At 38.1% G+C, this 26355-nt stretch overlaps 1 protein-coding gene and 2 pseudogenes across 7 annotated transcripts in view; 1 reads left to right on the forward strand and 2 right to left on the reverse strand.

Annotated features, from left to right (window-relative positions):
- Positions 1-26355, reverse strand: part of Pds5b (PDS5 cohesin associated factor B) — a 197147-nt gene that overhangs the window by 152737 nt on the left and 18055 nt on the right. The gene's annotated exons all lie outside the window — the stretch shown is intronic.
- LOC141413263 (small nucleolar RNA U13) lies at positions 14613-14705 on the forward strand (annotated as a pseudogene).
- On the reverse strand, positions 15780-23280 carry LOC141411480 (ubiquitin-associated protein 1 pseudogene; annotated as a pseudogene).

Genomic DNA, 26355 nt, shown 5'->3' on the forward strand with positions numbered 1-26355 from the left:
AAGAATTCAGTAAGATGACCAATCTTCATCTACATCCTCATTCCAACATAGGTTTCCTCCAGGTTTAAAATTCTACAACTCTATTATCTTACTGTACCACTTCCAGCTCTCTGCAGTTCTTAATACTTACCTCTGCAGTAATCAATTAAATAAAACCTGTTCTTAACAGATCCATTAATGTAACTACTCAGTTACTGTAATTACTAATTTGAAGATTAATTTTTTACCTTTTTTAATTCCCCTACATTTTCCCAGGAAAACAAACTAGCAAAGGAAAGAATTTCAACACAGGAAAAGATTTTGCTATCTTTTACTTTTGCTCTTTTGTGTTTTTTTATTTGTTTTGGTTTGGGTCTTCTGGTGGTACTGGGGTTTGAACTCAGGTCCTCACACTTAGCGTGATGCGGGCACTCCACCACTTGAGCCATGCCTCCAGCCCTATCTTTTCTTTTTCAAAGGCAATTATTTCTTCTCTATCCACTGGCAAACAGAAAAAACTTCCCCTAAAATGGTAAAAACCCACAGGAAATGATCTTTAATTTTAAAAAATATCAGAAAAAAACTTTAAAATACAGACTTGTCTTCTGACACAGAAACAGCTCAGCAAAAAAGCTTTGTACAAATACCTATAGCTTATTCTACAAAACCAGCTCCATTTTTTTTATCTGCTTCATCACTGCACAAACAGAAAGCACTATACCTGCAATTACCAAAATACATCAAAATATCCAGGAATCCCCCTAGAGACCATAGCAAATTCATACACATTGAGGATGTCTTAAATTCTCACAGAAGACACAGTTATTATCAAGATCTGTAAGATATCAAGTGAGCTAGCTCAAGGTAGTTCTACTTCAACATGAATATTATACATTTGTTTTTGAGGGTACAATAACTGAGAGACTAGGTTTGGAGGATACCTGATATGATTTACATTGAAAGAGGACAGGCATGGTAGCTCATGCCTATAATCCCAGGGGAGGCAGAGATCAAGAGGACAGATAGCAGTTTGAGGCCAGCTCAGACAAAAAAAAGCTCAAGAGAACCCATTTCCACCAATTAAAAAAAAAATCTGGGCACAGTGGTACACGAAATCTAAGTAGGAGGATGGAGATTATAGGTTAGCCCGGTTAGAAAGTTTGTGAGACCCCAATCTCAACTAATAGCTGGACCTATCACCCCAAGCTACTGGGAAGCTTGAGATCAGCAGAATCACAGTTCCAGGCCAGCAAGGGCCAAAATGTTTGTGAGACTCCATCTCAATAGGGAAAAAAGCCAAGTGTTTATTAGAGTGAACAAAAGGGAAGCCATGTTAGGACAGGACCCTCTGTCCTGGCAGGAAGCATACTGGCAACATCACACCACTTACTGGAAGGACTACACCTCTCCTCAAAGGAATGACAAACTCTCACCTCACCTGGGGTCAGAGCAACCGATCTACCTAATTACCACTTATCTCCTCTACTTTCCCCTAGCAATTGTTAACCCCAGAAAAATTTTCTCATCCTGCAAAACTTCCTCTCCAGACCCCTCCTCTATTATCTACTCCAAGTCTGTAAGTGGCAGTGGGGTTCTGGCTTTGACTAAATACTCCCCTCTGCAGGGTTTCTTCCCAAATAAACACAGTGCTGGTGTTTAAGCCATCTCCCACCTATCTATTCTGTGCCTCTTTCAGATTAACAGGTATGGTGGCACAAGCCTGTCATCCCATTTCAGGAAATGTAAAATAGTAGGATCACGGTATAACTCCAGCACACCAAAAAAAAGAAAAAAGAAAGAAAACGCAGCAGCAGCAAGTACTAAATGGAAACTAATCTGTGAGGTAAAAAATGAAAGTGGCAGTGTCCATTCTGATTTCCAAGATGTGGAACTTGTACACACCTCCCTGGCACATACACCCCCATCAATGAGTAATATGTTATTAATCATAAAAAGGAATTATCTTTATTTGAATATCTGTGTAATTACTGGACCATAAACACTTATTAAGCTATTTGTACCTAACTAAAACAGAACTTTTTAGGTATTCTTAAGCTTCATGAAAAAAAAAAAAAATGGTAAGGGCACCATGAACTGAGAACAACTGGGAACCCCTCACACATTTGTAACAAATTCTCACTGACAATTCTGCAAGTTGCTTTACTGTATGCCTTTACTCTTTCTTCACTGAAGACAGAGGGAGAAAAAAGGGGCAAGACTGAAAACATGCCAAAGATGAGTTGGAAGATGGCACAGCTGCTCACATTACATTTCATTATAGAAAAGCAAAACTAAAGATTGAATACAGTAATTAAAGAAGAAAAAAGCCCAAATGATGCTTATGATATGTTCATTTAGACAAGCTAATTCAGTCTTTAAAACTTGGCTATCTAACAGACTTCAAATACTCTTTACCCCTGAGTCCAAAGAGGGTTCAAACAGAATCTCCCACTAAATTCTAAGTTACAAAATATAAGCAAAAAGCAAAGGTCTTTATGGAGGAAGATGAACCTTGGATCACAGTCTGTTCTATGTCCTCCACAATTCTATTAAAAGCATTCGCTAGAACCCTGAGCTCAGGGTTCCAGCACAAATGGAAACTGGGGTGCCCCAAGACTTCAATTAGAGCAACTCAGCTTTACAGACCTCATCTGCATGTTCTTTTCAAAGGTCTGCACTACAACCCACAGCCTAAGGCTAGGACAACGACTTTCAAACTTAATTCTTACTACCACCGTAATCAAAGTACACATAAATACACTGGAGGAAAACAAAATTCATTAAATACTAGCTTTGTATATAGTATTGTATTAAAGATACAATATTGTATATAATACATTCCGAGGTTTTCTTCTTTAGAAACCCAATTTATAAATCTGTAGCCTATGAAATTATCTCAGTGACTTCACAACCTAAGGGGGGAGGAAATGAAAAAATGTATTTTTATTTGGAATAGAACAATTTTTTAAAACTAAGATTTCCACCTTATCATGCATACTAAAAACAATTTTTAAAAGGAAAGAGGAGGGGAACAAATGAATCTGCATTAACTAAGAGCTGAACACGGGTGGGGGAGGGGGAATACAGAGGACAAAAAAATCCATCAAAACCTTGCCCCAGCTAAGAAAATATTTTCCAACCTGAAAAAAAAGAGAATAAACCTCATAGAAAATTGACTGTTTTTTTAATTCTGTTTTCAAAGAACTTCTGACTTTATGAACATGTACCTCTCCTCTCCCCCAAACCCATTAAAGTGGCCAAAAAATACAAAACTAAGGAAAACCGGACAGCAGTATTAGAAACAAACAGATCAATGACAATGCTCAAAGTCAGCACAAGCAATTCCTAAGTCCCAGGAATTAGTAAACAACCCCCAGCTCTGAAGCATATACCAGGCTGAGCAGGGTAGTGTCAGAAGCCAGACGAGTCAAAGAGAAGACAAGAAGACAGTTCCCTAGCTTTGGGCCACCATCTTTAACAAATACTATCTTTTAATGACAGGCTGCACCTCTACAGCAACTGCTTTCCTAAGTCTGGTTTATTACCTCAGGTCAGAGAGCACAGAAAACAACAGGATTTTGAAAGTATACCAGAACCCAAAACAATTAAAATAGGCAAAGAAAGAGTTTCCACCTGAACTTTCTTGACTTAGCATAAACTAGAAGACAAATCAAATTAGGTTTATGTTACCCAATTGCTCTTCTTGTTCTGTCTCATTCATGGGAGACACAAGCCTTGCCCACATAGCAAAAAATGATCACACCTTTCAAGATCATTTACCATACCAGGGATAACTCATTCACAAAGAAAGAGAGAACTAGAGGCCAGGTGTGGTGGTACACACCTGTAATTCCAGCAACTTGAGGCCAACTAGGGCAGAAAAGTTAAGGAGACCCCAACTCAACAAACAAGGCAAGCATAGTGGTCAATGCCTATCATCCCAGCTACATGGGAGGCAGAAACAGGAGGATCGAAGTGCAAGGACAACCTTGGGCAAAAAACCATGAGACCCTATCTGAAAAATAACTAAAGCAAAAAGGGGTGGAGGCAGGACTCAAGTGGTAGAGCACTTGCCTAAGCAAACACAAGGCCCTAAATTCAAACCCCAGTACCAACCAAAAAGGTACTATGGTTTGAATGTGTACTCCTCAAGAATTGGAATTTGAAACTTAATGGCCAGTGTGGTAGTACTAAAAGGTAGGACCTAGAGATAACTGAGGGCTCCAGGTGTGGCTCAAGTGGTTGAGCTCCTGCCTAGCAAGCTCAGGGCCCTGACTGAAAACCCCACTGCCACTGGTAATTAGAGGGCTTCTCCTTTGTGAATGGGATACAGCCCTTAAAAAAAAAGCTTCACACAGCATTTGGTTCTATGGCCTTTCTGCATTCTTTCTACCATGTAACAACACAATGTTCCTCTCCTCAGGAAGATGCAGACCTCACCAGATAATGAAACCTGCTGGCACTGTCATCTTGGACATCCTAGCCTCTAGAGCCAACCATGAGAAACAAATTTCTCTTCTTTATAAATTACCCAGTTTCAGGTAGTTTGCAGCAACACAAATGAAACAAGATAGTAACAATAATAAAGAATATAAATAATGACAAAAAAAAAAACGCAAAGAATCTGATGGCATGGGTTAAAATGTTAACAACAGTTAATCTGTAACATTTTTCTATCCTTATATAGTTTTGTAAACTTAAAATATTCTGGGGGATGCAGGGAGAGGTGGCCCAAACAATGTATACACATGTGAGTAAATATAAAAATAAAAATAAGTATTTCTAGGGGTCCCTCTCTTGGCAACCTCCCCCAATTCTGGGGCCCTATTTTCCCACTTTACACTTTTCTACCTCAATAAATTCTCCTGCTTTATTCACCAAAAAAAAAAAAAAAAAAAAAAAAATCCTAAGTGTTTCAATTATTTAAAAAAGGGAATAAAAGAATCTGATGGTACAAATGGCATTACAGTGTACATCATAAAAGAACTATCCAATACACATGGTAACATTTAACAAGTTGTTCCACACAAAAATATACATACATACATGTATGTGTACACATATATACATGTATACACATATATATACATATATGTATGTCTAAAAAAAATTAAGAGCCAGATACCAATGGTTGCCTGTAATCCTAGCTACTTAGGAGGCTGAAATCAGAAGGATCTCTGTTGGAGGCCAGCCTAAGCAAGTACTTTGCTCCAAAATAACCAGAGCAAAATGGACTGGAGATGTGACTCAAGTGGTAGAGCTCTTGCTTGGCAAGAGCAAAGCCCTGAGTTCACACTCCAGTCCCACCAAAATTTAATTAAGACCACACTGAGGGCTTCCAGGGTAAGATGACGGATTACAAGTTTCCTCCCTGATTTTGTGAATAAGAAGAGTGAAGGTCACAAAGGAAAGACAATATTCCAAAAAACAATGAAAGGAAGAGTATTGAGAATCACAAAAGACAGGAAAGCTGAAAAGCATGTAGAAACAGACAGAGAAAAGAAACAGCTAGCTTGGGGAATGAAACAGAGTCCCAACCACAAGGTAAACCTGGAAAGTGCAGGCAGCCCTAGCTGCCTAGTGACAAAAGACCAGCAGTTCCAGTCATAGGATAAACCTACAATTCTCACAAACCTTAAAGCCAGTGGGGAGATGTGGTGTGACACTGACTCATCTTGAGGTAGGCTAGCACTGAAAAAGAAATCCATTTTATCACTCCCCGTATCTCAGAGTGCTATAACCAGGTGCTATCTTGAGAGGGGGCCTATTTGAGACAGAGTTACACTGGGGATCTGAAAACAAGGAATAATCACAAGTCAGGGATCCTGGGACACTGTCACAGTATCTGGGTGGGAGATGCGATCAAGAAACAGCTGTGGAGAAAGGAAGCAGCATAAATGGACCCACTGACAAACTTAGGCACAGGAAGTTCAGACTGGGAAGGGTGCAGTGGTCCATGGCCCTGCCCTCTGTGGTAAGGTCCAAACCCCATGGCCTGAGGATTACTGCAGAGACTGAGAACGCCAAGCCTATGTTCAACTTCTGGAGTTGCCAGTCTGCAGTGTGTAGTTTACCTCTGCTTGAGACAGACAGCTCTAAGCCCAGGTCTGGGACAATCACTGGATTTCCCCAACCTTTTTCCTCCCACAGGAGGGCTACTGATGGGCAGGCTCTGAAAGCTCTCAGACCAGCAGACAGGATATTGGGTTCCCTCAGTTCTTCCCCTCCAATGCATTACTCAGTGCTCTGCTTGCTCCTACTGCTCTCCAACACACTCAGGGGATACACCTTAGCTTGGACATTTGCAACTCCTGGGTGGGCAAACCAGGGAGGCTCTGAAGCTAGTGAGAACCTGCTTAGCCCAAAAGCCACAAAGCACTTTGTGGGGCAGCAGTGGCTCCAAGACATAAAGGAGGGAACCTTCTAAAGTCAATACAGCCCTTGATGCTGAAAACTGACCCTGGAGCAGCCCTCAGCCCACATACAGCACTAGCCTAAACCTATGATAGACTCTAGCTATGACTCTCTACCCCTCAACTCAGCAGATTCTAGTATTACAGGACCCAGAAAGAAGCCTCTCTATTTTTTGTCATATTGTTTAATACTTTTTTTTTTTTTAACTTTCTCTTAGACTAGGGGTCATGGCTCAAGTAGTAGTCAGCTTGTATAACATGCCCAAGGTCTTAAGTTCAATCGTCAGTACCACACCTAGCCCCACCCCCAAAAAAGGTCTTTTTACTATCTATTTTAGTATTATTTTTGTTTTTTAAATCTTTTACGTTTCTATTTTTTATTCCTCTTTTTACTTTTACCTAATTTTATGGATTTTTTTCTTTATCTTGCAATCTGATTTTTTTCCTGTTGCTCTCTTCTTCATCTTAGATTTTTCTTCTTTCTTCTTCTTTTTCCTTTCATGTAACCTTGCTTTTTTCTTTATTCCCTTTCCCTAAACCCCTCCATTTCATTTATTACCATTTGTGCCTTAATTGTTTTTAACTTCATAGTTTATTCTATTTAAGTCTTGCAGTTTTCTGTGGTTATTGCTGGTATTGCTTTAAGTGATTCTAATTGTATTTCTATATCTGGTAGATTTGAGGGTTGTTACAGTTAAGGTGGTTTGTTTCCCCCTTATTGGGGAGTATTACTGGAGACTGATTCTACAAAAAAATGCTACTCACAAAAAAGACCCAGATATAAAACCAAAGAAATATCCATCACATAGAATACACCTAGAAACACAACAAATATGGAAAATGCAAGGCCTCATAACTCCTCCAAAAGTTAACTACTCTTCAAAACTAATAATCAAAGGTATCAAAATTATTTAAATGATAGAAAAAGAATTCAAAAGACTAATTTTTAAAATGATCAATGATCTCAAGAATAATTCAAATGAACAGACAAATGAGGTAAATAAGTTAATTCAAGATCTGGTTGCAAAATTTAACAAAAAGCTTAGAGATGCTAGGTGTTTTTGATTAAAAAAAGGGGAGGGGAGGGGAAGAGAGGGGAGGGGAGGGGAAGGAAACTTGGAAATGAAAAGCTCAAAGAAGTCAAATAAACTGAGTGGAATTAATTACCAATACACTAGACCAAGCAAAATAAAGAATTTATGAGCTTGAAGATATGGTTGAAGAACTACTACATTCACAGAGCAATTATAAAAAAGAAAAAAATCACTGCCAATCACACAGTTATCCTTTAAAATCAAAAAAGAAATAAAGGCTTTCCATGATAAACATAAACTAAAGCAATTCATGAAACACTAACCCAGCACTGAAGAAGATACTTAAAGGAATAGTACACACAGAAAGGAAGAAAGATACACACAATCATGAGAGCTTGGAAAAGAATAAATCTAACTAAAAGAACAGACAAACATATGGGAAATAGGGAAAAGTCAAACATTACTCACTTAGTAAACCAGAAAGTCTCTGAGATGAATAAGTACATACCATAAGATGAAAATAGTAAAACACACCATTCAATAATAACCCTAAATGTAAATAGTATATGAACAGAAAGTTAAGACTAACTTTCCAATTAAAAGACACAGACTGCCAACTCCCTGAATAGCTATCCTTATCTCAACTAGCAAAAACCCTTGTTCCTTCCTATTATTGCTTATACTCTCTCTTCAACAAAATTAGAGATAAGGGCAAAATAGTTTCTGCAGGGTATCGAGGGGGTGGGGGAGAGAGGGAGGGGGTGGAGTAGGTGGTAAGGGAGGGCAGGGGGGAGAAATGACCCAAGCATTGTATGCACATATGAATAATAAAAAAATAAAAATTAAAAAAAAAAAAAAGACACAGACTGAGACATCCTAGCTACTGAAAATGCAGACATCAAGAGGATCAAGGTTCAAAGCCAGCTCAGGCAATTAGTTCAAGAGACCCTATCTCAAAACTAACCAATACAAAAAAGGGCTGGCAAAGTGGCTCAAGTGGTAGAGCATCTGAAGCAAGCATGAAGCCCTGAGTTCAAATCCTTGTACCACCAAAAAAAAAAAAAACACAAACTGACTGAATGGAATAAAAAGCAACTTCCAACTGTTGCTAAGTACAAGAAACTCAACACACACACACACACACACACACACACACACACAGAGAGAGAGAGAGAGAGAGAGAGAGAGAGACTGAACAGATAAAAACATAAGAATCCAAGCAAACTGAGTCTGAAAGCAAACAGAAGCAACTACACTCACACCTGACAAAGTAGACTTCAAATCAAAAGTAGTCAGAAATCTTATCATTTGCAGGTAAATGGATGGAACTGGAGAACATCATCCTGAGCGAGGTTAGCCAGGCCCAGAAGACCAAAAATCATATGTTCTCCCTCATATGCAGACTTTAGATCAAGGGCAAACACAACAAGGGGATTGGACTTTGATCACATGATGAGGCAGAGCACACAAGGGAGGTAGGAGGATAGGCAAGAAACCCAAAAAAACAAGATACCATTTAATGTCCTCAATGCAAAGGAACGAATGCAGAAACTTTAAAGTGACAGAGGCCAATAGGAGAAGGGAACCAGGAACTAGAGAAAAGGTTAGTTTGAGAAGAATTGATTTAGAATGTAACACATATGTATAGGAAAGCAATGCAAGTAAACTCCCTGTATAGCTATCCTTAACTCAACTAGCAAAAACACTTGGTCCTTCCTATTATTGCTTATACTCTCTCTCCAACAAAATTAGAGATAAGAGCAAAATAGTTTCTGCCTGGTAGCGAGAGGGTGGGGGAAAGGGAGGGGGCGGGGAGAAGGGGAAAGAAATGACCCAAACATTGTATGCACATATGAATACAAGAAATTAAAAAAAACTAGTCAGAAAGGAAAAAGGTCACTACATATTTAAAAAGGGAAAAACCCATCAAGAAGACATGATTGTAAATATACATGCACTGTATGTTGGTGCATCAAATTTCATAAAATAAACACTACTGAACATAAAGAGACAGATAGGTCCAGATACAAAATAGTGAGTGACTTCAATACCCCACTCTCATTGATAGACACACACACACAAAAAAAAAAAAAAAACTCTCAACAAAGAAACTTCACAGTTAAAACTGCACCAGAAACCAAATGTACTTAACCAACATCTACACATCTACAGAATATTCCATCCAACAACTGTGGAATGCACATACCCATACACACATTCTTCTCAGCAGTTCACAGAACATTCTCCAAAACAGATCATATTTCAGGCCATAAAGCAAGTCTTAACACATTTTTAAATGAAATAATTTCTTATATCTTATCAGATTATAATGGAATAAAATTAGAAATCAACAACAGAAACTACACAAATGCACAGGTATTGACCACTGCAGTTTTAAATAATCAGTGGGTCATGAAAGAAAAAAAAAGAGTAAATAAAAACATTCTACAATTAAATAAAAATGAAAACACAACCTACCAGAACCTTTGGACTACAGTGAAGACAGTTCTAAAAATGGAAGCTTTTATAGGTAAGAGTGCCTACATTTAAAAAAAAAAAAAAACTTAGGGTTGAGGATATGGCTCAACTTGTAGAGTACTCACCTGCAAGTAAGAGTCCCCAACTTCAAACTCCAGTACCATGAAAAAAAACAAACAAACAAAGAAAAAACCACAGAGTAATCTCAAAAAAATAATGATGTACCTGGAGGTGTGGCTCAAGCAGCAGAGACCTGCTTTACAAGTGCAAAGCCCTGAGGTTCAAGCCCCAGTCCCACCAAAAAATAAACATTTTTAAAGTTTGCAAACAAATTCAACAAAACATTAAAAAGACTGTATACCATAATCAAGTTGGTTTCATAATGGGAAGCAAGAATGGTTCAATATACACAAATCAATAAAAGTAACTCAGCACATATATACACAATCAAGGACAACAATCACATGGTCATCTCACTAGAATGCAAAAAAACATCTTTTGATGAAATTCAACATCCCTTCATGATAAAAACCCTGAAGAAACTAGAAATAGAAGGAGCATACCTCAATATAATAAAGGGCATATACAACAAACCTATAGCCAACACATCACCAAACAGGAAAACACAGAAAGCATTTCCTCTAAAATTAGGAACAAGACAAGGATGTCTACTCTCTCCACTCTTATTCAATATAGTGCTTGAATTGTTAACCAGAGCAAACAGGCAAGAAAAAGAAATAAAGGGGATACAAATAGGAAAGGGAAGAGTCAAATCGTCCCTATTTACTTGAAAGATCCTGTACCTGGAAAAACTCTAGAAACTCCTCTACCAGGAAACTCTTAGATATGATAAACATTTCAGCAAAATAGCAGACACATAATCAATATACTAAAATCAGTATCTTTTCTATATACCAATAACATGCTAAGAAATTAAAAAATTCCATTCTTAATAAATACAGTGCTTAGAAATAAACCTAATGAACCAATACTGAAGAAAGAACTGAAAGAGATACTAGAAGACAGAAAGACCTGTAATGTTCACGAATTGGCAGAACTATTACTGTGAAAGGAAACATTACCAAAAGCAATCTACAGATTCAATGCAATCCCCACCAAAATTCCAATAGCATTCTTTACAGAACTAGAAAAAAAAAAATTCTAAAACTCCTATGAAAGTACAAAAGACTTCAAATAGCCAAAGTAGTCTTAAGCAAAAAGAGCAATACTAGAGGTACCACATTTCCAGATTTCAAATAAAACTACAGAGTCATAATAACAAAAATAGCATTTATTCAACCATAAAAATGAAATTATTTCATTTGCAGGAAAATGGATGGAACAGAAAATCATGTTAAGCGAGGTAAACCAGAGTCAGAAAGATAAATCACATTTTCTTTCATATGCAGAATCTGGATTTCTTTTTTTTTAAGACAACAAAATAGAAGAGGAACTATGTGGGAAAAGAAAGGGGACCAGTAAGAGACAGAAAGGGGGGCAATATGGCTATGTTATACACATGTGGCTGCCTGTCCCACAACCATTAAACACCTCTCTTTGATAATGCAGCTGTAATGAATTTACAAAAGTGCTAAGAAGCACCACAAGTAGACCCTAACTGACCAAAACAATCATAATAAATCCATCCCCCGAGACAGCAAATAAATAAATAGCTTAGGATAAAACAGATTTGAGCTGTTTGTGAAATTGTAATTTTTCTAGCCAGAAGTAGTGGTCCAGAGGTAGTATGACCTCAACGGAATTTGTTTTGGATGAGAGAAATAATATGTACATGATCTCACTATCTTACTAATTAATGTGCATGCTCTCTTTTGTAGGATTCTCTCTGCAAACACTCAACATCACAGAATCTACTAATGAACTGATTTTACTAACAGGCTAACAAAGAAAAAGCACCAGTTCATCATTACTGATTCATTTGAATCTCTTACAAAAAAATCAGGAAAAAGAAAAACTCTTTAATATGGTAAATAGCAGTTTTCAGAAGATCAAAGATAAAACTTTAAAACACTACAGCATTTCCACACCGAGAGGTCGAAGGTGACTGTGCTCACAGTATGTTAGGATTTCTGAATAAAGGACAAAGTTTCCCAGTCCAACTACCTTCAACAATTTTTTTTAAACATGTATTATAAATAACTAATCTAAAAAGTTGGCAAGACGTCAGCCAGCATGGTTCCATCAATGTTCTCGGCTTTCTTTCTGTACAATTCTTTTGAGTCAGACACCAAGCAAAGGCAATCTGGGCTAAATTTTTTTTTTATTGTTTTATTATTCATATGTGCATACAAGGCTTGGGTCATTTTCTTTTTTTTGTATTTACACACAGAGATTAGTGAAACATTCAATTTTGGAAAATTATCTTCATGCCAATACTAGGTATCTTTATAACAATATAACTTTTCAATAAAAAAAGTTCAGTAATTTTTTCTATAATCATACAAAACCAAAACTGATAAGGCTTTTTATGTGCTGATACAAAGTCCAAAAAATGAACATTAAATTGAAAATAATAGTACACATGGTATGACTCCACTTCCATTCTGAAAATACAAAACTTTTTAGTCCGAGAACAAGTCTTTGGCTTTAGGTAAACACATTATTAAAAAAGTACTTTAGCATTTTGCAAATGAAAGTCTACTGCTAGGTTGTCAGTTTTTCTATTCATCAGTAAATAAATACACAGTCCCTTTTTGTATGGACTATACAGACAGCTTTTATGTCCTTTGTGCTACTTGTCTTGCCAGCAACACTGAGGTATAGGATGTCCACGCTTACAAATTAAGATAAGCAACATATTCACAATTCACATGGGTCACAACACTTAAAACTGACAAAACTGGAACTGAATTTCAAAGATCATGCTCTCTTCATGATACCAAGATGAAAAAATATATATTAAAGACTGTAACTGTCTCATCATATGCTACAAAAAAATTCACAAAGGGGGGTGAAGAGGGATAACAATTGGAGGGGGTAAATCTAAGGTATATTGTAAGCACATAGGTAAATGTCACAATGTATCCCCCTGTACAACTATTATATGCTAATAAAAAAAGTTTTAAATGTTACAAAGAATTAAATTTACCAAAAAAACCACATAGTAATAAAATGCAGTGAGTTCTAGTAGCAGCTATCTACTCTTGATTCACTAGATTTTCTGTAATGAATGATCATGGTATCCCATTTTACTTTCATATTCTAGTAATCTCCCTAATTATCCCAAAGTTCTAATTACCATAAATCTCAATTCATCTTTAGACAATATAATTTTGCAATTTGCTCAAGATTATTTGATGAATAAAAGAAAATGTACATTAATAATAAAAGTACCAGGATTATCACTGCTTATTCTACATGCCAAAACATTGATTAATCTCACAAATACCATGTTAAGCAAAATAAGTCAGACACAAAAGACCCCAGGCAGGTAGGAATCATTTTATGTAATGTTCCAAAGTAGGCTAAACTATGATCTTTTAAGTCAGGATAATGGTTACCCCTTGGGGAAGTAGTAACTGAAAGAGAGCACAAGGAAGGGATTCTGGATATTTGGTAATACTCTGGTCCTTGATGTGGAAACTTGTTACATAGGCATGTGTGTGAAAACTCATGAGCCTGGTCGCTTATAAGTGTGTTTACTTTGTACATAAATCAATAAAAAGTTTATAAAAGAGAGAAAGTCACCAAGCTAAATCAATCACTACTGGAAAGTATACATAACACTCATACAGAAACACTCATCAGATTCCAATTTGAGAAAAAAAGCTAAGAAAATGGGTCAGGCGAATAAATACAGTAGGAAAAAACCTAACATTTGGAGCCAATAGCCAAAAAGTTTTGACTTGAGCCACTTACTATGTGTGACCTTAGACAACTCACTCAGTTATTCTGAATGTCTCTGCTTTTGTAAAATAAACATGGTAACAACTATTTTGCCTACTTCATATTATAAGAAATAAAAGATTAAATATCTAAAAAAGATGAGTAATCTATTAAAATACAGTATGAATTCTAACCAGCTTCCTTTTTTTTTCTTGGTGGTACTGAAGATTGAATTCAGGGCCTCATGTGTGATAGGCAGGTGCTCTACCACTGAAGCCACACCCCCAGTCTTTTATTGTTTTAGTTATTTTTCAGCTGGGTCTCACATTTTTTGCCCAAGGCCAGCCTCTGACCACAAACCTACCTATAGCCTCCAGCTAGCTGGAACCACAGTTGCAAGTCACCATGACTTATTGAGGTGGAATCTCACTTTTTACCCAGGCTGGTCTTGAACCAAGATCCTCCTGATCTCTGCCTCCCAAGTATCTAAGACTACAGGGATGAGCCACTGTGCTCAGCCTCATTGTTGAAATTGACAGGCTCATCCTAAAATTAACAAAGCTTAGGGGTATAGCACCTGCCTTAGCATATGCAAGCAAAGCCCTGCATTCAATCCCCAGCAACAAAAAAAAAAAAAATCACATAGAAATTCAAGGAACCCAGAATAGCCAAAAGAATCATGAGGGGGAAAAGAGTGTTAATCTGGGAGCTATTTAAATCAACAGAATAGAACTGAAAGTCCAGAAACTCTCACATTTACAACTGGTTTTCAATACGGATTCCAAGACAATTAAAGGGAAAGAATATTCTTTCAAAGTGGTGCTACAAGAGGTTATCTACATTCAAAAAAAGGAATGTTGGGATCCTTTTGTTTTCTAAGCATGATTGGGTGTTAACACCTTTGTGTGACAAGTGCCTCCCTCAGAACTTGTTAAGTTACATTACCCTTGTGATTGGGGGGGGGGGAGAAGAATGTTGGACTGGAGGCATGGCTCAAGTGGGAGAGCGCCAGCTTTGCAAGTGCAAAGCGTTGAGTTCAATTCCCAGTATACAATAAAAAAAAGTAATTTGCGCAAAAATCTCACACCACGTACAAAATTAACTCAAAATGGGTCAAAGCCAGGCATGGTGGTGCACACCTGCAATCCCAGCCACTTGGACACTTTTTTTTTGGGGGGGGGGGGCAGTACTAGGGCTTGAACTAAAGGGCTTCATGCTTGTGAGGAAGGCACTCTACCTCTTGAGCCACACCACCAGTCCCAGTGACTTGGGAGGCAAAGGCAGAAGGATCACAAGTTTGAGGCCAGCCCAACTCTACAAACTTAGCATGAAACCTTACTTGAAAAATGAAATAAAGCAATAGGGCTGGAGGCATAGCTCAAAGGGCAGAGTGCACACCTAGTGGATTTGAGTCCCCACTACTACAATAACAAAAATAAAAATTAAAGACTTAAATATAAAAGTCAAATCTATGGGGGTGGCAGAGTGGCTCAGATGTTAGAGCATCTGCCTATCAAGCATGAGAGCCTGAGTTCAAACATCAGTATTCAAAACTATAAAACTCTCACAGGAAAACAGAAATTTAAATTTTAATGACCTTGGATAAGCAGTGGTATTTTTTTAGCAATAACACCAAAAGCATAAACAGCATCAAAAATAAACGGAACATGATTAAAATTAAAAACTTGTGCTTCAAAGGATACTGCTGAAAATAAGAAAAATCAACAAAATGGGAGAAATTTTGTGCAAATCATGTATCTGATAAGGGACTTATATCTGGAATATATAAAGAACTATACAACTCAATAACAAAAAGAACCCAACTTTTTTTTTTCATTTTTCTTTTATTATTCATATGTGCATACAAGGCTTGGTTCATTTCTCCCCCCTGCCCCCACCCCCCTCCCTTACCACTCACTCCGCCCCCTCCCTCTCCCCCGCCCCTCAATACCCAGCAGAAACTATTTTGCCCTTATCTCTAATTTTGTTGTAGAGAGAGTATAAGCAATAATAGGAAGGAACAAGGGTTTTTGCTGGTTGAGATAAGGATAGCTATACAGGGCATTGACTCACATTGATTTCCTGTGCATGTGTGTTACCTTCTAGGTTAATTCTTTTTGATCTAACCTTTTCTCTAGTACCTGTTCCCCTTTTCCTATTGGCCTCAGTTGCTTTAAGGTATCTGCTTTAGTTTCTCTGCGTTAAGGGCAACAAATGCTAGCTAGTTTTTTAGGTGTCTTACCTATCCTCACCCCTTCTTTGTGTGCTCTCACTTTTATCATGTGATCATAGTCCAATCCCCTTGTTGTGTTTGCCCTTGATCTAATGTCCACATATGAGGGAGAACATACGATTTTTGGTCTTTTGGGCCAGGCTAACCTCACTCAGAATGATGTTCTCCAATTCCATCCATTTACCAGCGAATGATAACATTTCGAAGAACCCAACTTTAAAATGGGGAAAAGATCTGAATAGACAGTTTTCCAAAGAAGATATACAAACATACTCAAGCACCATTAACCTTCAGGAAGTAGAACTCAAAATCACAATCAGATACCAATATATATCTACTAGAATGGCTATAAACAAAAGACAAACAACAAGTGTGGGCAAGAATAGGAAAAAACTGAAACATCCATACACAGCTGATGGGAATACAGAATACTGCAGTAGCTTTGGAAAACAGTCTGGCATTTCCTTTAACAGTTAAACACAGAATTACCATATGATCCAGCAATTCTACTCCTAGGTACACACCCAAGAGAAACATACAAAAACCTATGCCCAGACATAAACTTGTACAAAAATTTTTTACAATAGCATTCACAAGCTAAAAACTAGAAATAAGCCAAATGCCAACCAATTGATGAATGGATTAAAAAAATGTTGCATGTATTATAAGCACATATGTAAATGTCACAATGAATCCCCCCTGTACCACTATTATATGCTAAGAAAAAAGGAAAGAAAAAAATGTTACATATACATGTGATGGAATGTTATTTGGAAATAAAAAATAAAGTACTGACATGCTACAGCATGGATGAACTTTGGATAAGTATGCCAAACTAGTTACAAAAGGCCAAATATTGTTGTAATTTAATTAATACATAATGTGCAGAAGAAGTAAAACTACAGACAGAAATTACATTAGTGGTTACCTAGGACTGAGAAGGGGAGTAAGGAAGTGTGTTATTCAGCTGTCAATATAACAAAATACCTAAGACAAACAACTTATAAAGAGAAAAGTGTTCTGGAGGTTCTAATCCAAGATCAAGTGACCCTACTGCTTTGGGCCTCTGGCAAGTACAGCATATCATAGTGAGAGTACAGCAAGAAGACAGAGCAGGGTCCCACAATCCCTTTCTGGGGCACACCCCAATGACCTCTCACTAGGCCCCACCCCCTACAGGTTCTACCACCTCCTAAGAGTGCCACCCTGGGGATCAAGACTTTAACATAACACATGGACCTTGGGGGAATTCATACAAACCATAGCTGGGGATGTCTTAGTCCATTTTGTGCTGCTGTAAAAGAATACCACAGACTGAGTAAATAATAATGAACAGAAATTTATTTGATTCACAATTCTGAACAGTGAAAAGTCCAAGATCATGGGTAAACAGCTTGCTGTCTCATGACATGGCAGAAGGCATCACATAGGCAATAAAAAGAAAAAAGGGGTCTGAACCCCTGCTTTTATAAGGAACCCACTCCCAGGATAATGGCATTTATCTATCCACTCTGACTTCATGGCTATTTACCTCTATTTAGAACCCAATTCACAACACTGTTGCATTGGGGACCAAGTTTCTCACAGGTGGACTTTGAATACATTCAAACCACACCTAGGGATGTTGTTGGCTAAGAGGTACAGGGTTTCTCTTTGGGATAAAGAAAATGTTCTAAAAATTGAAGTGTTAGATGCATAACTCTATGAATATACTAAACTACTGAAGTGCACACTTAATTGTATAGTAAATGAATTATAACTAAATAAAGCTATTTTTAAAACCAAGGCAATAATTGCTATTTTAAAAAAGGCATACACCAAAGTAATTAATTACAGAATCTGAAAGTATGGCAAAGGGGTAAGGAAAACTCCTTAAGAACTCACATGAGTTGGGGGACAGGAGTAGTGACACACACCTGTAATACTATCTACACAGAGGAGGAAATCAGGAGGACTATTGGTGGAGGCCAGCCCAGACAAAAAGTTAGCAGGTCCTCATCTCAATTATTAGGCACCTATCATTCCAACTACATGGGAGGCATAGGCAGAAGTGGTCCAAGGCCAGCCCCAGGCAAAAATGTGAGACCCTACCTGAATAAATAACTAAAGCAAAGAAGGGATGGGGGCATAGTGCAAGTGGCAGAGTGCCTGTCTGACAAGTGTGAGGCCCTGAGTTCAAACTCTAGTACTGCCAAAAAGAAGAAAAAGAGAAAGATTATCACAGAAGTTAGGTTAGGGATGTAACACATTAGAACTCTTGCCCAGCATACAATAGGTCCTGGCTTCAATCTCCAGCACCACAAAAAAAAAAAAAGAAAGAAAAATCTTTAAAAAGATGCAAAGTCTGGCTGAAAGTCTTGCCAACAGAACAGAGACAATTGTTTCAGATGAAATTAAAAGTACAGACACATGCACAGACATGGAGGAGAATGACTACACCTCAGAAAAAAAAAAAAAATATATATATATATATATGTACATATTTTGTGGTACTGGGGTTTGAACTCAGGGCCTATACCTTGAGCCACTCTGCCACTCCACCACTCCACCAGCCCTTTTCTGTGTTGGGATTTTTCGAGATAGGGTCTCACGAAGTATTGCCTGATCTCGCCTCCTAAGTAGCCACCAGCACCTACCCCAGAAACTCTTTTAGAAGTAACTGAAGATTCTGTTGGAGATGGAAGCAAAGGCAAATTTATCAAGAGCATGAATGCTCAAATGTATTTTTTTTTCCCTATAAGCAATGGGAAGTTAAAAAGGGGGGGAGGGGGAGTTTTGGAGATAAAATTATCAAATGTCCATCACACACAGTTCCTGTCCACAGAAACTGCTTTAATAGTTTAGAGTAGAAAAAGGTAAGAGTTGGGAGGTTAATTAGCAAGATATTAAACTAATTTAAGAAAAAAATTATAAAGACCTCAACTAAACCAAAAGCAAAAAGCACAAAGAGGAAGAGAAGGGTTTGAGACAACAGAAAAAGAAAAGTTAATGACTAACTGTACAGAGAAAAAACTAATAAATGAAACTTGGGAGTTGATGCAAACTTCAGATGGTAATTTGTTAGTAACCAAGATAGTATGGAGCCATGAAAATGAATGACATTATACAGGAAAACCTTAGAAAGGAGGTGGAGAAAAAAAAGATAAAATACTGTGGAACAGTTTTCTTCCAAACTGTCCTTATGCAGTAACTTGACATTAGTAAAATCCACAATTATTATAATTATTACACAAGGGAATTTAATAATTTTTACTATTTAATGAAAAAACTGAGGTAGCTCTGAAAAGGGGAAAAGTAATTAATTTCAGGTTTATTTAATCTTTTCAATGAGAAATGTTTAAAAGGTTTAAAGGCAACCCAGTACAATAATAAAAAGAGGAAAAATAACACAGCCTGAGCTCAATAATACATAAATTTAACATATTATTCATTTCAACCTCACCAACAACCCTGTGAGGTAAGCATTCTCTTTCCTAGAGAGTGACACACAAGATTAGTAATTTGCCCAAAGCTGTTATGACTACTACAAAGCCAGAGTAGGACTCAAAAATTAGTAAAGTTCCAGGGCCCAGATTTTTAACCACTGTATTGCCTGCCTCTCAAAGCAAAGAATATTTTTTTTTTTTTGACAGTGCTGTGGTTTAAACGTTTGCCAAGTAGGCACTCTATCACTTGAGCCACTCCACCAACCCTTTTGTGTGTGTGTTTTGAGTATTTGTTGAGATAGGTCTCAATAAAATTTTGCCTGGGCTGACCTAGATCCTCCTGATCTCTTCCTGAGTAGCTAGGATTAGGGGTGTGAGCCACGGTGCCTGGCAAGAATTTGATTTTTTATTTAACCTTTTATATTTTTAATAGATCTCTCTGAAGAATCAAGATAGCAAATTATTTTAGATTCATCAAGACTGTATGTTCTTTATATTTAGATCTTTAATGATGTGCAACATAATACAAAACAAACTAAAGAGACTGACTTCTGTGCCTAGATGTTACTCAGTGTTATGCTAAAGCAGAACTGGAGGAGGCTGTTCACATAGAATGGGGTTGGTTTCGGGCAACTAAGTTATGGCCTGTTTTCTCACCTGATCCATGTGCTGGTAAAGGGCCCACGATTATTCAAACTGACAAGTTTCTTAGAGCAGGGCTCTAAAGTCTTGGGCAGCAGAGAACTGTACTCCAAACCAAGCAGAAAGAAACAGACTAGAAATGGAAGCATGGGAATTGCCTAGCAGAAGAGGCAAACTCGGCCCCACGGGGAAAAAGGCATCCTTTTGCACCTCAGAGACACTGCAGAACCAGTGTAACACTAACAGACTGTTAGGGGGAGGTGAGGAACCCTGGAAGAACCTTTCACTTGCATTCAATTTGGACTGGAGTTCAGTCTACCTGTGCAGGTAGAGTGGGAAGCATCTTGCCCCAAAGCAGCACGGATTCTGGCCCTCCATTTTACTCCTGACTACTCTTGGCAGCTAGGCCAGTTTTTGGCTAGGGACAGAGAGGCCCCAGAAAGACCCAAGTATTCTTTCTGGATGGTCAAGATGGGAAGGACATGTCTCAAAATAGAAATATATTCAATATGGAAGGAGTCAGGACAGGTTTGGCCATTCATTCACATCTCCAAATCTTCCCCCATTTCTCCCCAGCTCAGGGTCTAGACTCACACAGACTGGCAAGCACAGTTTCTACACCTGACCTCTAACCACCAAAAGAAAAATCTAGAAGTGTGCCCTTTCTCCTTCCCCACAGGTGAGCTCTCAGGGCTTCTGGGGGATAGTGGTCCTGTGGCAGGGCCTGGTCTCAGCTGGCTACAGCCCAGGCCATGATGTCTTCCAAAGCACTGTTCTGGTCATTGTTGTATAATAGTAAAACTTCCTTAATGTCTTTCAGTTCAAAGCCCATTCCCCTAAATTTGCTAATTAACTGAAGAAACTCTATCATCTCTTCTTCTGAACTCTGGTGCATATCCACACCCTCTTCCACTAAAAGAGGGTCGAAGCCCTTCTCACAAAGCTGTCCGTTTGCAAAGAGATAGGTCAAGAATCTACTCAATATTGTCTCTTTTCTTCTTCATGGTTCTCTAGACACACTTATATTAGTAGCCCATGTTGACCACTGTCTCTACACACTGCTACTCACTGGGGGACAGTGTCTACAATTCAGAATAGACCTGGGGACAGCTAAGCATGTTGGGCACCTGGAACATTGAGAAATTCAGAGGAGTGACTTTTGGACCTGTATTTGGAGGTGATAATTCTTCTGTGCACACAGACAGCAAAGATATCTGGGAGTGTGGCAAGGTTGCCACTTCTGTGCCACTGTCCAAGTTCAAAGCTGAAAGTCAAAGAATATAGTCCTCACTGAGCTCACTGGCCCAGCTTTGGGTGAAAGGCTGTAAGAAATTCTAGGATGTGCCACTGAAGAGGCAGGATGTGCTATGGAAACTGCTTGCCAGCTTGACTGTCTTCTGATTGCTGTCATCACAGTCAAGTCTGGCAAAGGAAGAGATTTGATATTGCTTACTGCAGGGATGGGGGGAGGGACACTTTGGAAGACAACATTTTTTCACAGTTGCCCAACTGTGGTAAGATTATAAAGCAATTGGGTTTATGAAGAGGCTTGAAATCTAAGGTTGCATGCTCCAAGGATGCTTAGACCTCCTCATCCTGTGACACAGACCTAGAGTCTCCTCTGAGACATTACTGTCCAATAACTGGGCCAAAATGGCCCCAGTGGTTCCTACCAGAATGTTTCTCAGCTCTTCTTTGTCATCAATAGTTCTTAACTCCAGATTATCAAATGGGTCCTCTTTATACTCAACGTCAGCAGGACTAAAATCTGCTTTTGTGTGGGGTAGGCTGAGAACTGTTTCATGGCACTACTGCTGACCCAAGTTGGAGTGAGAATACTATTGTTCTGTAAGCTAGCTAGGCTAGGGTTAATAGGAAGTGACACTGTTGCTGTACTTTGAGTCTTGGAGAAGCTCATTTTGCTATCACCCTCTGGGCCACTCATAGAATTCACTTTAGCTTCTGCTTCCTCAGGCTTATCCTCTACTTCTCGCTGGGCTTCTTGGATTTTTTTAGTATCTAACAGTTTTCTTTTCCAAGGAGAAGTCATACATGAAAATCTGTACCCAACTTCTTAGAAGCCATTTAGGTCCTGAATGTCGCTGCCAACACAAAAGCTGAAAGGTGCTGATACCACTGGTCTCCCAAGCACCATCCCCAATGAGTTCCTGATGTCTCTAAGGAAACCAAATGCCACCTCTTCCAACTTTACCCATCCCAGACCAGGCCATCATCATAGCCACCACCAGTATTAAAGCCACCATGGTGAAGTCCTACTTCCCTCCTCCTTCCCTTTGTGAGATGCCCAAAGGCATCTCACAAATTTAATTTTTAATGGAAAAAAATTTTTTGGTTCAATGTTGAGTCTATCACCAGCTTTAATATATTGGTAACTTAAATACTCTGTCTCCTCAACTACAAGGAATTAAAGCATTACAGAATTACTATGAGTATTTAGTCATAAATGTAAAACACCTAATTATTATTGTTGAGTAATAATCATACTAATATTTATAAAGCACTTACTTGCATACATCCAGACATTACAACAGTCCCCGCATATTGGCAGGGGCTGAGTATGAAGACCCCAGTGGATGCATTAAACCACAGACAGTACCAAACCCTACATATACTATGAGTTTTCCTGTCATACACATAACTTTAATTTATAAATTAGGCACTATAAGTTAACAAGTTATTAACATAGATCTTAGCAACCTCAGAATATGATTTTCCCTTAGCCAAGAATTTTCACCTTTTCCTTTAAGGGAAGCATGCATAGCTTCTCTTTGGAATATCAGAATGCCAGCATCAATACTCTTGCACTTTGAAGCCATTATTAAGTAAAATAAGGACTGCTTGAACAAAAGCACAGTGATGTCATGAAAGTCAATTTGGTAACTGAGATGCTTACTAAATGACTAACAAACAGATATCATATACATCAAGGAAATGCTGGACTCATGTCACAAGTGAGGTAATGTAAAATTTCATCACACTATTCAGAACAGTGTACATTTTAAAAGTTATGAATTGTTTATTTCTGGAAATTTTCATTTAATATTTTTGGCCTGTGATTGACCAAAGGTAACTGAAACCACAGAAAGAAAGACCTCCAAAAAGGAAAAGCGAATGTATACCGTGAGCACACAGATATTTAATCCTTAAAATCATCTTTAAAAAGTATCATTACTTTCCTAGTTATTTAAAAGGCTAGGAAACAGGTTTTTTTGTTGCTTGAGACAGGGTCTCGCTATATAGTCCAGGCTGGCCTGGAACTCATGATTCTCCTGTCTCAGCCTCCCAAGCTCTGGTATTACAGATGTGCGCCACCACATCTGTCTAGGAAACAGATTCTGGCAATGGAGAGATTTGTGCATGATCACCCTATATGGCAAAAGGATTATAATAATGCCATCAATTCTACACCGTTCCTTGTATCCATATCCCTTTCAATGTGACAATGTAGCTTCTCTTCCTTCAAAATGATTTACCCACATATGAATTTTGTCTGGTCCCAAGACTTGCCTTGGCCAATAGAAAACTGACACTGTGTAGCTCCCAACATTCACAGAAATAGATTTTGCAGGTTTCCACTCTCTGTCTTGGAATCCTGCCAACCACATGAACAAACCCAGGTTAATCTGATAAATGATGTGATGTGCCTCAGTAATGCTCCATTTTTCCAGCACAGAACCAGCCAATCCACCAGAAATGTGAAGAGCTACTCCAGACCAGGTAGCCCCCAACCAACTGACCAGGTTACCACATATATATGAGCAGCACTTGATTTCATCAACCCAGCTGAAATTAGCCCAATATAGCCCCATTATCAGAAGCACCTATCTGATCCACAGTTTCATGACCAATAATATATAGTCATTGTTTTAAGTGACTAGATTTGGGATAGGGGATGGTTGCTACAGAGCAATAACTATTCAAAACAATGGTTAGTGGAAGAAGTGGGATGTAAAGAAAGGCATTCTGATTAGAAGCACACCATCCTAATCATGATTTTATATAACTTCCAGTGTCAGAGTTAAATGTGACATTGACATACAAAGCTACTGTATTTTCCTTTCTGAAAAAAAAGATTTTATCCTCAGTGTTCTATATTAATTTAAGATTTATTTAGAAATCCCCAAAATGTATAGTTATTTCCTCCTTTAGGCAAACAAAATAGAATTGAAAATACATATAGAATACTCAACTGCTTACAGCCACCTGTCTACTAATTTATTCTGTATTTTCCTGATTATTAACAATTCTTTCAATGTTAAGTAAATATTTCTGAATTAGGTACAATTAACAAGTATTATTAAATGTACCTATACTGATTTGCATTAACTCATTCTCAAACTGCTGTCTTTGCTTAATTCACTATATCATCGCTATATCATCTGTCGGCCTACATGTATCTATGTCCCATATACTGTCTCTTCCTCATATAAGAACTTGTCAGCACTCCTAATTAAAGCTAACTCTTACACTAAAGTCAGTCCTTTCCTCCTCCCACACCTTGTTCCAGCAATTCTGTTATCACTCTCTTTGTTTTCATTGGGTTTTATCCCCATAATTTATTAGCTTATTTCCATCAGCATATAAATACATCATTTGTTTCTTTTTTTCTTTTGTTTCCCGTCCACACTCGCTGTTAATCTAGAGACCTTAGTTCCCAAAGAAGCAATGTTTTCACCAAGGGATACAGCAATGGTGCCATTAAACTGCCCTTCAACCACTTTGGGGTAGCCATCTCAATGACTCAGCCAACAGGGGCTGGCAGAGTGGCTCAAGCAGTAGAGTACCTGCCTAGCAAATATGAGCCCTGAGTTTAAACCCCAGTACCGCAAAAAATTAAATTAAATTAAATGAAAAATAAATCAGCCAACAAAGAAGAGGGTTACAGAACTGATGAGGGAAACTAATCTTATTATCAAAGGGAAACTGGCTTGCTACTGCACAAGAAAGCCAGCAAAAAAAATGTATGGAATGGAGGAGATCCTCTGAGATGCTATTTATTCTTTCCATGTACTAAGACTAAAGTCAGTGAAAACAACCCAAGCAAACTGCATAGCCTAGACCCCTAAAGAAAGTTTAGGTCACCCCATCAAGCAAGAAATCACAATCAGATAAGGAACTTGCCAAGGACAGGGGGATTATGGCACGACAGTGGAAGAAGGCAAGTACGCAACCATAGCCACTTAACTAGCTGCAGAAATAAGAACCCTAATGTGCTTATTTGCTTTAATATAAAGAGTATGCACACATTAACTTACTTTTATCTCCCTTTCTACATTCACCTAATAGTAGCTAACCTCATGACACAGCATTAATAAATTACAAGATAGTATGTAAAATGTAACTTAAGAGAAATTATCCAACAATGGAGAAGGGATTTTGTATCCTCTTAGGAGCCTCTGGTATGTTATCTGAACAACAGACACTTGCGTTACCCACAGCAAAAGTATAATTTTGCAATTGTCTTTCAAGTTAAATAAGATTAAATAAGATTAAAGCGGTATCTATTCATGCCAGTGACAAGAAATGAATTGTAAAAGCCCTATACTCTATTGAAGTGCCTAGGCTGCAACTACATTTCTCCAAATTTTCTTTCTTGTATGACTGTGGGTAAGGGTTAGCCTTAAAAGAAATTCCCGTAAGATTTAGAAGACAAAAGTGAAGCAGCAGTCACTCTTCTGTTCAGGTCAACATAAAAGGTCAGGCATTGTAGCAGACAGGTCTTTTGGCTCACATTTGTTAGACAGCTTCTCCAGCTCCTGGCACATCTCCTTTAACTTCTCTAGATAATACTGGGCCAGAAAAGTGTTCCAGGCCTGTTGTAAGCTACCTAAATTATCAAAGTTGCTCATTGGGCTCATAAGTCAGCTCATTTCCATGACTTCCAAATCTTTGCAGATTCCAGTTTAACCACCCTCTGGCCCACTTCATGTGGTACATTTCACCTATCTTTCCTTCCCGATTGCCAATCCTATGACTTCAAGTCTATCACCAGACTCAGGAGAGTACAACCAATTCCTACATTTGGTAAAAATCAATCAATAAATTTCCCATATGTTCACAACAATTTGATTCTCTGAGCAAAGTCTAATTAACAGAGAAGAAAACGTAATTTATGGTTAGACTACTGTAAGAGCTGACTATATCCACCTGTCACGTCTCATACCTCATATAACTCTTACCAAACAGAGAAGTCAAATATCACATAATTGTAGTAATCATGCTCCTCACTTACCTTTTATCAGCTAAACTACTTAAGGATTTGGGCTGGAGGTGTGGCTCAAGCC

The sequence above is a fragment of the Castor canadensis genome, chromosome 10 (genome assembly GCF_047511655.1).
Source record: "Castor canadensis chromosome 10, mCasCan1.hap1v2, whole genome shotgun sequence".
NCBI classification, from domain to species: Eukaryota; Metazoa; Chordata; class Mammalia; order Rodentia; family Castoridae; genus Castor; species Castor canadensis.